This window comes from Gallus gallus, chromosome 7 (genome assembly GCF_016699485.2).
Source record: "Gallus gallus isolate bGalGal1 chromosome 7, bGalGal1.mat.broiler.GRCg7b, whole genome shotgun sequence".
NCBI lineage: Eukaryota > Metazoa > Chordata > Aves > Galliformes > Phasianidae > Gallus > Gallus gallus.
This window is the reverse complement of record NC_052538.1, coordinates 7,298,383-7,310,548: the sequence shown is the minus strand read 5'-3', so window position 1 is coordinate 7,310,548 and position 12,166 is coordinate 7,298,383. Positions and strand designations below refer to the sequence as shown.

General features: G+C 43.5%; 1 protein-coding gene across 4 annotated transcripts in view; it reads right to left on the bottom strand.

Moving 5' to 3' along the window:
* ADARB1 (adenosine deaminase, RNA specific B1) overlaps positions 1-12,166 on the bottom strand; it is a gene marked incomplete at its 3' end in the record, with an annotated part of 66,048 nt that overhangs the window by 47,522 nt on the left and 6,360 nt on the right. For 2 of the 4 annotated variants that reach the window (NR_004440.2, NM_204240.3), the window contains 1 exon segment: positions 3,344-3,408. 4 annotated transcript variants of the gene reach the window in all.

The window sequence follows — 12,166 nt, the reverse complement described above, 5'->3', positions numbered from 1 at the left end:
CTCAATTTTTTTTCTGATTTCACTATAGCTGATGTTTAAACATTGACTTTCATTTTGCTGTTTTAGGCACTAGCCAAAGTGAAATAGTACAACCTCAAGAATAAGCAGCAACTTTGGAAATACAAAGGAATTCAAGAAATAATTTGAAAATAATTTATCTCTTCTTTACCAGTGCTTTGGAGAAAAGAGCTACAAAAAATAAATTGGTCTGGACTACAGTCTGTGGGTGACAACACAGCCTAGAGGACCTGTGGGGAGAGGACAATCCACTTGTCCCAGGTTCACCAGACAGTTCTGGTACTGGAGATCCCCCATCAGGACACCAATGCTCCTGTACCAACCAAGAAAGCTGCTGAAGTGGCTGTCCCTGCTACAGTGAGTGACTGAGGGGTTCTGCTCAAAACATCCTGAAACAGACAACTAGAAAACTTCCAGCATATGTTTAGTGTATCTTTAACACACAGTAGTGAAGTGGAAATCATTCTTTGTTTGAACAACACTGGTGTCTTCAGAACAAGCCAGACTCATTACTTTCATGCTTACTTCCTCTCTAAGGAAGAGATGATTCATGTGAGCTACAGGGATGTTTTACACCCTAATATTAGGCCTCATGAAAATGGCTCAAAAATGCAAGTTCAGTAATAGGATGCAAAATATTTAACACACAGTGTTCAAAAGCAGCAGGTTACATCCTGCACTTAGAATGTCTCCTCTATCCTCTGCTGTCTCCTCTATCCTCTGCTTCAAGGGAACAGAAAGCCAACCACAGGAACTCTGCAGAACCTAAATAAAGTTTACTACTACAACATTTTCTACTCATAAAGGTGCATTTGTCCTTTTCACTGTGTTCCTGGGGCATCAGGACTGCTGGAGCAACATCTCAGTCACAGGCTTCTACTTTGAAACGCAGACTGCAATGGCAGCTCCTTGTGAAGCCAAGACACAGCCCCAAGACACAGCAGGGATCAGACGGATGGAGTGTGTCAACTGCCAGCACCTAGTCTGAGGCACAATAGGCTGGGAGCTCCTGGGATGTTTCTGTAACTTCAGGAACAAACACTATTTAGTGCCTGATTTAAAAGCAGAGCACTGTGTGAGTACAGGGTTCTCCACCACAGAGGAGATCAAAAAACCCCACCTAGTGACAAGATCCAAAGGGTATGAATGCACCTCCCCCTCAGACATCTGCAGGAAAGACATCTCATGTAGCCCAACCCAAGAACTTAAATCACTTTATCAGTGAGAAGATTAGAAGGCAACTTGATTGAAGTTTACAATGTGCATGTGAAGATAAAACAGCAGAAGCAAGTGCTGCAGCTTCAGTAAAAGGAATATATCAAGACAAAATGTAGAGGCTGGAAACAGAGTTTACCACAGATGTTGTATCTGTACATTCAGAACGTATCCTCTGATACGAATAATGATGCTAACCATCCTCCAGCAGTCTGCAGCCAGAGAACATTTCCTCCCACGGGGCAAGTAGCACAAAAACTGCATCCATTGAGCACAAAAAGCAAGGAAGCACAAGATAAGTGCACGAAAGAAAAAATCTGGATTGCAGTCATATCCCAAAAGCCCAAGCACCCAACAACAGTGGTGAGCATTCCGCTGCCACAGCAAACGGCTCAGGCAGGCAGACAGAGAGGACATCACTTGGTCACTGAAGGCATGTGGTATGCTTGATTTTTAGATTTCTTCCTGAAATAAATGATATGCTTTTAATGTGGGCAGGTTTCAGAGCTCTTTAATCTCTCAGTTCTAGCACACACACTACAATAGCCCTAGACTGCACAAGGAAGCTAAAATACCACTAAAGAAAGGTGCATGAATCACACTATTCTGTCGAACAAAGGACTGGTTGTCATTAGCTAAAGATCACCTTTCCGGGTCAGATTTTTCTTCCTCTGCTTCCCTACTTATGCAGACACTGCTTTTGTGCTATGAGCACAGCTAAGGATCACGGGGACTGACGCAGTGAAAGATGACAAGCTAAGCTACTGGGGAACTGAAAACCAGCAAGGCCTCAGTCCCTTTTGCATGAGGCTCAAGGGGCCAGCTGAGCCCAACTTCTCCCCTTCCTTCATGCACCCAAACACCAGCCCACAGCAGTTCTTCCAGATTGGCTGCAACTGTCTTCCCAGTCCAAGTGGTGGAGTGGGACAGGGTGAGAAAAGGGACTCGAGCCTACCTGCAGGTCCTGTGCCTGCCCCACCACATGAGATGGGGCAGAAGCACGAGGGAAAAAGGGCATTGCAGGAACTGCCTCAAGGCTGCTGCATGCTCAGAAATCAGCATCCAATTTTAAAATGGGTTTTCCTCTCCTGTGAGGCTGTTACCAGCACAGCTAAGCAATCCAAACTTGAAATATTCAACATCTCTAAATGAAAGTCTTGTTGGCAGACTCTACTTATATATTGGCAGATTCAGGATTTGTGTCTGTCTCATCACTGCAATATTTCTGAAAGAACCAGCTGCTGGACTTCTAAGAATAAAGAAGTGCTGTCTTTGACTTCTAAAACAACACTTCTACTTTCTCCCCCTCATAAAAATATGTGTAGATGTGAAGAATTTCAAGTCAACTTTTGAGAATGCTCAGCTTCCTTCTCACTTTTGAGCTTCTGAAAGCTTTCTTCAGGATCTGGCAGCTGCAGCTGTCACTAGGGGATGGATTTCTCTACGACAAGACAAACTCAAACGGCCTTTTAAAGGGTAGTTCTTGTGTTACTCAATATTAAATATCTTTAAATACTTTAAATGAGATCCTGACCAACTTCCACTTAAAAATTCACCGCTTTTGTTGATTCGTGACACCATATCTTTTCTACTCTTGCTTTACATAGAAAATGGAAAAATATAATCTACAAACTCCTTTTTCTCTTTAATCCAGCAGTAGGCAGTAAATAATTAATACTAATTTTCTGACATCTTTTCATTTTGTACTCAGATAAAATTTGATAATTGTCCTGCTCCATTGCTTTTTCTTTGGGACAGTTTCTCCACACTTAGAAGAAAGGTTTACCAGCTTTACCTGGAAATGCGCCGAATAGGAAAAACAGAAAGATAACCTGCATAGCCATAATTCATTAAAATAAATTACCATTATCTCAAAAAAAAAAAAAAAAAAAAAAGTTGTGCATTATCAGTTTACTAGGTACTTTGAGTGTATCAGAGGAGCATTAGTTAGAAGAAGTAACTGAACTATCTAGATTTTCACATGGCCTTTGCCAGCATCCCTCTCTCAAGAAATGACATATCTTTCAAAATGATCACTGTTATCAGTCAGCCGGGGAAATAACAGAGTTGGAAATAATAACTTGCATCGAAAAATAAATCAATATGGTACCTGATAGAACTCCATTATCATTAACTAGTTCTGCAGACAGGAGGCTGACTTCCAGAATGAAGGAGCTAGAAAGAGAGAACAGAGGGACACTGTCAAGGGGGACCTTCTATTTGGAGGAAACTTATTAATACAGTTCCTCAGAGCAGAGATTTTTCAAATCCAATTGCAGAAGGCCCTGAGCAGCTTAATCCAACTTTGATGTTATTCCTGTTTTGAGCAGGAGGTTGAATGAGAGGTCACCAAAGGTTTTTCCCAAAGCTGTTCCCCATTGTTGCACTGGAACATATATGACCAGACCTTTGTTGTGAACTGGTGACTCAGAACCAGAGTAGAATAGAAAGAGCATTAGCATACCAATCAGCTGTCTTAGCCAGTGTGCAGGTCATCATATGGACACAGCAAGGAAGAAGTAGTACTGGACGCAGTGCTATCAGGAACTTATCATTGCATAAGGCATATCACAGTCTTACGTAGGATACTGCACATCTTTCCACCTCAATCAAATTGGTGTCATTTCAAAGGACAATGCAAATGCGGAACAAATACAGCATGATACGCAGTGTAGGGAGTTTCAGGAAAGCATCCCAAGAGCTGTATGGTCTAAGAGAACAAACTAGAACACAGCCATGCCAAATACAGATGGCAAGGAAAAACAAAAGAAATTATCTGACCTGAAGGAGAACTATATAGAACTAAACAAGGCTTTTTATACAAAGGCAAGCAATAAGCAATGCTTTTCAGGCAGAAGCGATACGGGCAGAAGATGACGGCACAGCAAAGACTACACTGGATGAGCCAGGAGCTCCTTTATCTTCCCACAGCCTTCTGGAAAGCATTTCCAAGCGGTCCCAAAGGAAGAGAGGCATCAGCTTCCCACATGTAGCATGAGAGGCAGCAGCTGGGTGGCTGCTGCACTAAGCCACCAAGCCAGCTTGGCGAAATATGGCCAGCCTGCTCTGTGCACCAGTGTGCATCAGAGAAAGAAGCTGAGAGCAGCCAGAACATGGGGGAGCATCTTCCATGACTGCTGAAAACTAGAGAGCTGTCTCTCTTTCTCCTTCCATGCCTGATTGCATGCCCACACCACTCTGTCCAAAACCACAGCACTGCAGTGCTGTCTAGACTGCCTGCAGTGGGTAATGGCGCCTAAACCATCCTCCCCACCTAACAGGGCACATAAACTTATACATGGCTACAATCTCCCTCCTCTGCCTCTGCCACTTCCCAGACATACGTAAATACATACCAGATTTAACCACAAATCCCCAAGAATGAGAGAACAGTGAATGGTTTACAGAGAGTCAAGCACAGCTTCCTGTACAGATTGTACAGATGGTACAGACAATGTTTCATCTGCTCCTGAAACACCAGGGAAATTTCCCACTGCCATTGCTCACAGGTGAGCAAATAAGATATAAAATTTGATTGAAGTTCACTACAACAGAACTACAGAGTGGAAAACAGAGCAAGTTAATGCAACCAAGACTAACAATGAAACAAGGAGTACAGCAATTCATGCATGAAGAAACTGTGCTTATCAAGTAGGACTTAAGATATACCTTGGAGACATCTCACTGTATCTAAATTATTTTTCTGACTAATTTTTATTCTAATACTGAACTTAACAACTTCTACAAATACATGATTTCATATATATGCATATACTGCATGCACTTTCTCTGAAGTAGGGAGGAAGCCATTCACTAAGAAATTTAGGCAGTTAGCTGCTCTCTGAATGATAACCAGTGAATGATAAAACAGTGTGAACACACACAGAACCAAGAAACCAAGAGTATAGCTCTGAGGAAAAAAAACCTCAACTAAGGACGCCAGCAGTCTCCTAATACAGACACAGAAGTCATCTGTTCAAAACTACCCACCCCACACATATTAAAGTCGTATTCACTACCAACAAAGCCAGAATGCTGAGAGACATGATCCTGTTGGAGAAGGGCCACAAAAATGATCCACAGAACGGAACAAGGACAGGCTGAGAGAGCTGAGGCTCTTCAACCTGGAGAAGAGAAGGCTATGAGATGACCTGATAGTGTCCTGTTAGTACCTAAAGGAAAAAAGGGATAGAAAAGAAGGGGACAGACTCTTTAGCAGGTCTGTGGTGACAGAACAAGAGAAAATGGCTTCAAGCTTAAAAAGAGTAGATTTAGGTTATATGTAAGGAAAAAACCTTTTATGGTGAGGGTGGTAAGGCATTGGAACAGGCTACCTGGTGATGTAATAATGTGACCTTCATTAAACCAGAAGACTACCATCCTTCTATCATGATTCAGGCTGGGTCCCGGGATGCTGTGGCAAGGAAACTAAGGAATGTTAGAAGGGACTTTGCATCCCTTGGAAAGATGTTGAAGGGATCAGTGGTGCAGGTACTGTTCTCCTCTGTCCTCCCGATGGGTAGCTGGGACCCAGAAAGGAGAAGATGTCAGGTAAACGACTTGCTGAAGGAGTGGTGTCTTGATCAAGGCTTTGGGTATTTTGATCTTGGGCAGGCCTTTGAGAAACTGGGTATGTGGGTTTCTGATGGACTCCAATTGAGCAAGTGGGGTACAGGTGTTCTGGGGAACAAACTCTCTGGATTGATTACCAGGGTCTTAAACTAGGTTCAACAGGGGAAGGAAGAGGAGTTAGATGTGACAGAGTTGTCACTGTTGGTGATTGCAGGGAAAAACCTCTTGAGTTGTTCCACAGCATTGTGCGAGGGCTCCTTAGAGAAGGTATGTTGCCGATACCCTGTCCAAAATCTTCTTGCATCCCCCTAGGGGTAACTGCACCTGTTGCTGCCCTGAAGTGCCTGTATTTCAATGCACACAGCGTGGGAAATAAACAGGATGAGCTGGAGGTCTGTGTATGGTCATGTCACAGAGCCATGACCTCATTGCAATCATGGAGACATGGTGGGAGAGCTTGCATGACTGGAATGCTGTCATGGGGGACTATATCCTTTCTAGAAAAGATAGGCTGGGGAAGCAATGTGGAAGAGCTGACCTTTATGTGAAGGAACAACTAGAATGTATCAAGCTCCACCTGGGGGACCATGAAGAATGTGCAGAGCTTGTGGGTGAGAATTAAGGGCTGGTATGAGCAACATCATTGTGGGGTATACTACAGGTCACCAGATCAGGAGGATGAAGTTGATGAAGCCTGCTACAAGCTGGAAGTAGCCTCACAATCCCGAGCACTGGCTCTCATAGAGGACTTTAATTACCCAGACATCTGCTGGGTAAGCAACACAGCCAGGCACGTGCAGTCCAGATAGTTCCTGCAATGCACTGAAGATAGTTTTCTACTCAGGTGGTGGCGAGGCCAACAAGGCAGGGGGTGCTTCTGGATCTCATTCTTACCAACAAGGATGGGCTTGTTGGGGATGTGAAGGTTGGGGGCAGATTGGGATGCAATGATTGTGAGATAGTGGAACTCAAGATCCTGAGTGGAAGAACTAAGGCAAAAAGTAGGATTGCTACCATAGACTATCAGAGAGCCAACTTCGACCTTTTCCAGGACCAACTGGGAGGTGTCTCATGGGCTAGAGTGCATTGCTGCATCCCTAAGAGTAGGAAATTGAGGAATGAATGCAGGAGACCTGTATGGATGAATAGGGAGCTCACAGATAAGATCAAAGGGAAGAAGAAGGTCTATGAAATGGAAGAAGAGGTCCCATCTTCTTGGGAGGAGTATAGGAGTGTTGTCAGGGCCTGCAGAGATGCATCGAGGAAGGCTAAAGCCCACCTGAAGCTAGCAAAGGGGGTAGAGGGTATTAAGGGTAGTTTTTTGTTTGTTTGTGTGGTTTTTTTGTTTGTTTGTTTTGTTTTTTTTAAGTATGTCAGCAGTAAAAGGAAGACTAGGGAATAATGTGGGTCCCTACTGAATGAGCACAGTGTTTTGTTAACAGGGCATGCTAAGAAGATGGAGATGCTGAATGTCTTCTTTGCTCCAAAGACTCCCCCTTGGGACTCCTGGACCCCAGAGGGAAGAGAGAGTCCAGGAAACAGAGAGCTTCCCTCTGGTTGAGGTGAGAGTGGTCCAGGAATGTCTGGGTGGATCAATGTACACAAATCCAGGGATGCATCCATGCATGCTAAGAAAGCTGGCAGAGGTGACTGCCAAACTGCTCTCTATCATCTCTGACAGGTCGTGGAGAACAGAAGAGATGCCTGAAGACTAGAGGACAGACAATGTCCCTCTATTCTTCAAAAAGGGCAAGGAGAAGCTGGGAAACTACAGGCCAGTCAGTCGCACCTCTGTCCCTGGAAAGGTGATGGAACAGTTTGTTTTGGATGCCATCTCCAAGCAATTGGAAGAGAAGAAGGTTATCAGTAGTCAGCATGGATTCACCAAGAGGAAATCATGCTTGACAAACCTCATAGCCTCCTATGATAGCAGCACCGGATTGGTAGATGTGGGGAGAGCAGTGAATGTCATCTACCTTGATTTCAGCAAGGCTTTTGATACTGTCTCCCACAGCATCCTGATAATAAAGTTGAGAAATTATGGGATAGATGAGTAAATGGTGAGGTGGGTTGAGAACTGGCTGAGTTCAGAGGGTGGTGATCAGTGGCGCTCAGTGGTGATCAGAGTCTAGCTGGAGACCTGTGACTAGTGGAAGTCCCCAGGGGTCAGTGCTACGTCTGGTCTTGTTCAATATCTTCATTGATTTTTTTTTTTTTTTTTTTTTTTGATGAAGGGATAGTATCCACTCTTAGCAAGTACACAAATGATACAAAGCTGGGAGGGGTGGCTGACACACTGGAAGGTTGTGCTGCCATTCAGCAAGACCTGGATAGGCTGCAGAGCTGGGCAGTAAGAAACCAGATGAGGTTTAACAAGAGCAAGTGTAGAGTGTTGCACCTGGGAAAAAATGAAGTAACAATCAGTACAGGTTGAAGGATGACCTGCTAGAGAGGAGCTCTGCAGAGAAGGATCTGGCAGTCCTTGTGGATGACAGGTTGGCCATAAGCCAGCCAGCAGTGTACCCTGGTGGCCAAGGCAGCCAATGGGATCCTGAGGTGCATTAAAGGGAGCATGGCCAGCAGGTCAAGAGAGGTGACCCTCCCCCTCTACTCTGCCCCGGTCAGGACTTACCTGGAGTACTGTATCCAGTTCTGGGCTCCCCAGTACAAAAAAGACAGGGATCTCCTAGAAAGAGTCTAGCGGAGGTCTACAAAGATGATAAAGAGCCTGAAGCACCTCCCCTATGAGGAAACGCTAGGTGACCTGGGTATGTTTTGCCCTGAGAAAAGACGACTGAGAGGGGATCTTACCAATGTTTACAAATATCTTAAGTGTGGGAGACAAAGAGACATGGCCAACCCCTTCTCAGTGGTCTGTGGTGACAGGACAAAGAGAAAATGGCCATAAACTGGAACACAAGAAGTTCCGCACCAATATGAAAAAGAACTACTTCACAGTGAGGGTGACAGAGTACTGGACCAGCCTGCCCGGAGGGGTTGTGGAGTCTCCTCTGGAGATATTCAAGACCCATTTGGATGCAGACCTGTGCAGCCTGCTGTAGGGAGCCTGCTTTAGCAGTCGGGTTGGACTCAATGATCTGTAGAGGTCCCTTCCAACTCCTACAGTTCTGTGATTCTGTGGTTGATGCCCTGCCCCTGGTTGCCCTTTCAAGGCAAGACCCTGGGCAACATGATCTAGTTGTGGTGCCCAAGGGAGTTGGACTAGATGGACCTCAGAGGTCCCTTCCAACTCTGAGAATTCTGTGATTTTGTGATGAACAATGTACACCTGAAGCTTAGCAAACTGCTGGAACATGAGGAGTCTGTAAGCACTGAAACGATCAGTGGATGTAAAAATGCATATATTTTCACTTTCCTGTGAGTGCATCTAGGGGATGCTGGTACTTTCACATTGCGCAGAGAGAAGTGCTGTTTGTATGTTTCACAGAAGAGCCACCATAGTTCCATATCTGAGAACCCATACAGGTCTCAAACCATCATCTGCTTGACTCAACATCTGAGGCAAAAAAAAATGACCACAGCTTTAGTTAAGATTTCTGCCAGATGACTGTGGCTCAACAGCAAGAGCAGCACATATTTTACAGTGGCAGTACAATACTGAATTTTAAATTATTTACTTACCTTTTGCTAGTTGCTCCTCTGGATCCCTTAACGTGAGCAAGTATGCAGTTAAATACTGTTAGTGCTTTCTGTCTTTTCCCAGGCAAAGGGACTGTCCTGCCCTGATTAATATGTTTGTTCTCTGCTTTATGCCCAGTTTGACTATATCCGTGCACTGAACGTAGGCAAGACTTCACCACAAGACAGGTTTGCAAGAAAGGGTGCAGCAAGAACAAAGCCAAAACATTAGTGTCATGGACCAAAGCTATACCAAGGCTATCAGGAGAACAATTATTTCCCCTGCTTCCTACCAATGCACTATAAAAGCTATGAGTTCAAAATATTAGGTTTATTGGTTTTTTTCCTTTATGATGCAAAGCAGCCTATTTCATCCATGCTGTCCTATAGATCAGATGATACTCTGGTAAAAGAATAACAGTCAATAGCCAAATACCTCAAATGCAATGTAGTTTTTATTGCAAGAATCAAATGTTGTATTTTTAGTCTCTTCCACATTCACTTAGTGCAATCAAGAAGAGCTATCGAGAAAATGTTCCCAAAGATGTTGCGAAAGCTTACTTAAAACCAGAAAGCCTACTTTCTTTTAAAGATTTCCTGAATGAGTTACTGTGGAAAACACAGATTGAAAGAGAACTCTGAAGGTGAACTGGGCTTATGCCCAAAGAGCCAGCAAAAACACTAATGCTGAGGGAAGCCACATACATTCGTAATAGTAACAGCAAAACAGGCCTCAGAAGTATCATGGTCCATCCAAGATCGAGATCTTGCATGTTGACTGTTAAAACAAATTGACTCCTACATGAAATGCAGGTTGCTTTGCCAACAGAAACAAAAAAGTCAAAGGAAATTGAGAAGGAACATCAAAGTTGGGAATATTGTCTAAAAATGCTGAGTATTAACTGGTCTGGAAAGAAACTATCCATCCTGATATGAAATAGACACTCCTCCCTGCTCTCCTTGGAAGGGATTAGCACTAGACGACACATAGCAGGGAAATGTGCTAAGCACCTTGCAGAACTCCCGCAGCGACTCTTCAGCACCACGGAGAGCTACGGTTCCGGAGCACCAGCAACATGGAGCGCTCCCAGCCCTCCCGTCCAGCACTACGGAGAGCATCCCACCAGGGAACACGGCTGGGGCGTACTCCCGCATGTCACGTAGCAGCACAGCCCGACTGCGTAGCTCCTGACACGCTGCACAGGCAGTACAAATGAGGAGCAACCTTTCCTTCCCACAGCTCTTCCTGAATCTCTCGGCAGGGTTTTAGACAGCAGAGGATATGTTTTAACCGCCTGTTAGAAAGAAAAACAAATGTCATGGCAAACTTCAAATCATGAAAAATATTTCATATTTCACCTAAGGAAATTTTTTCACAGAAAAATTGCTCTTTAAGCACAAAAGAAGAAAATAGCAAAACCAATGTATCAGAAAACGTTTTATGCAAGTGCAATTACACTATTTTTCAAAAATATAAACAAACTATCACCTTGGCAATAAATATGAGCTGAAGCCCAGAAGAATTATTTTACTTCCAGGCAAGTTTTTGTGCAGATCTTATTAACAGTGAGCTTCGTTCTTTTGTAAATTCAGAAGGAGAAGGAAAAGTACATAAGAAGATTACGTTAATACTATATTTAAGCATATGTAAGGACAGTGAATGAAATTCTGATTACACATTCAATTCAAAAAAGGAAAAAAAAATTGCAAAAAAAAACACTCAGTTACCAATAATAGCTTTCAGGGGATAACAGAGGAAAAACTAGGTTGCACCAGAAAAAACACTTTGGGTGCTTGCTGGCACCCAAAGTGAGTCCAAACTTGCTCCCAGACACGAGACAAAGCACATGGCAGAGACAACCAAGGGATTGACCTTAGACAGTGCACTCCTGATTCCAATTAAAATGCTAATGTGCACACCCAAAGCATTACTACCAGAATCACTGTTTTTAGTCAAGCATTAATTTCCAGCTCCTCTTTGTTATCAAAACACAGTATCACACTACATCAAACTCCACAATATTGCTTGGTCAGTGTCAGAATCACAGAATGGGTGGGTTGGAAGGACAAGAAGGATCATCAAATTCTAATTCTCCTGGATAGACAGCATCTGTAAAAATACTACTATAGGAACGTCTATATAACACACATTAAATAAGAGGAAAGCTCATCTGCTCTCTGCACTGAGCAATGACTTCATTGAATGTAAGAGCGCTTCTAACCAGGAGACAGGCTGCATTTCAAGAGCAGACAACAAAGCCAGCTCTTCTGGGGAAATCGAAATGTAGTGCCAGAAGGCTGTTCTGAAAACCTTTGTGAGGAGGATAAATAAATAAATAAATAAATAAAAATAAGAGGGAATGCATTTTAGCCTACCTGGAAAGGATTATTCTTTGATTTACGGTGAAATACGATCATAATTCAGAGCAGACGCACAGCCTCCCCTCCTGTCTGTGTCTCCACACCTGCCACATACAGTCTGTGCAGAGTGCAGACAAATAGGTTCAAAGGGCTGAAAACCTTCAAGGATCAGTGTCCGAAACAGGATGTTCAACCAGGTCTGAAGCGTAAGTTAAAAATGCTACTAAAATTAGAGAAAAAAAATGCTATTTCTCATACAGATTAAAACCACCATGAACACAATCTCTTCTGACACGCTGCTAAATTCCCTTAAGCAAAATCACTGAAAACACATAAAACACGTATGCTGCAAACTCCTTTA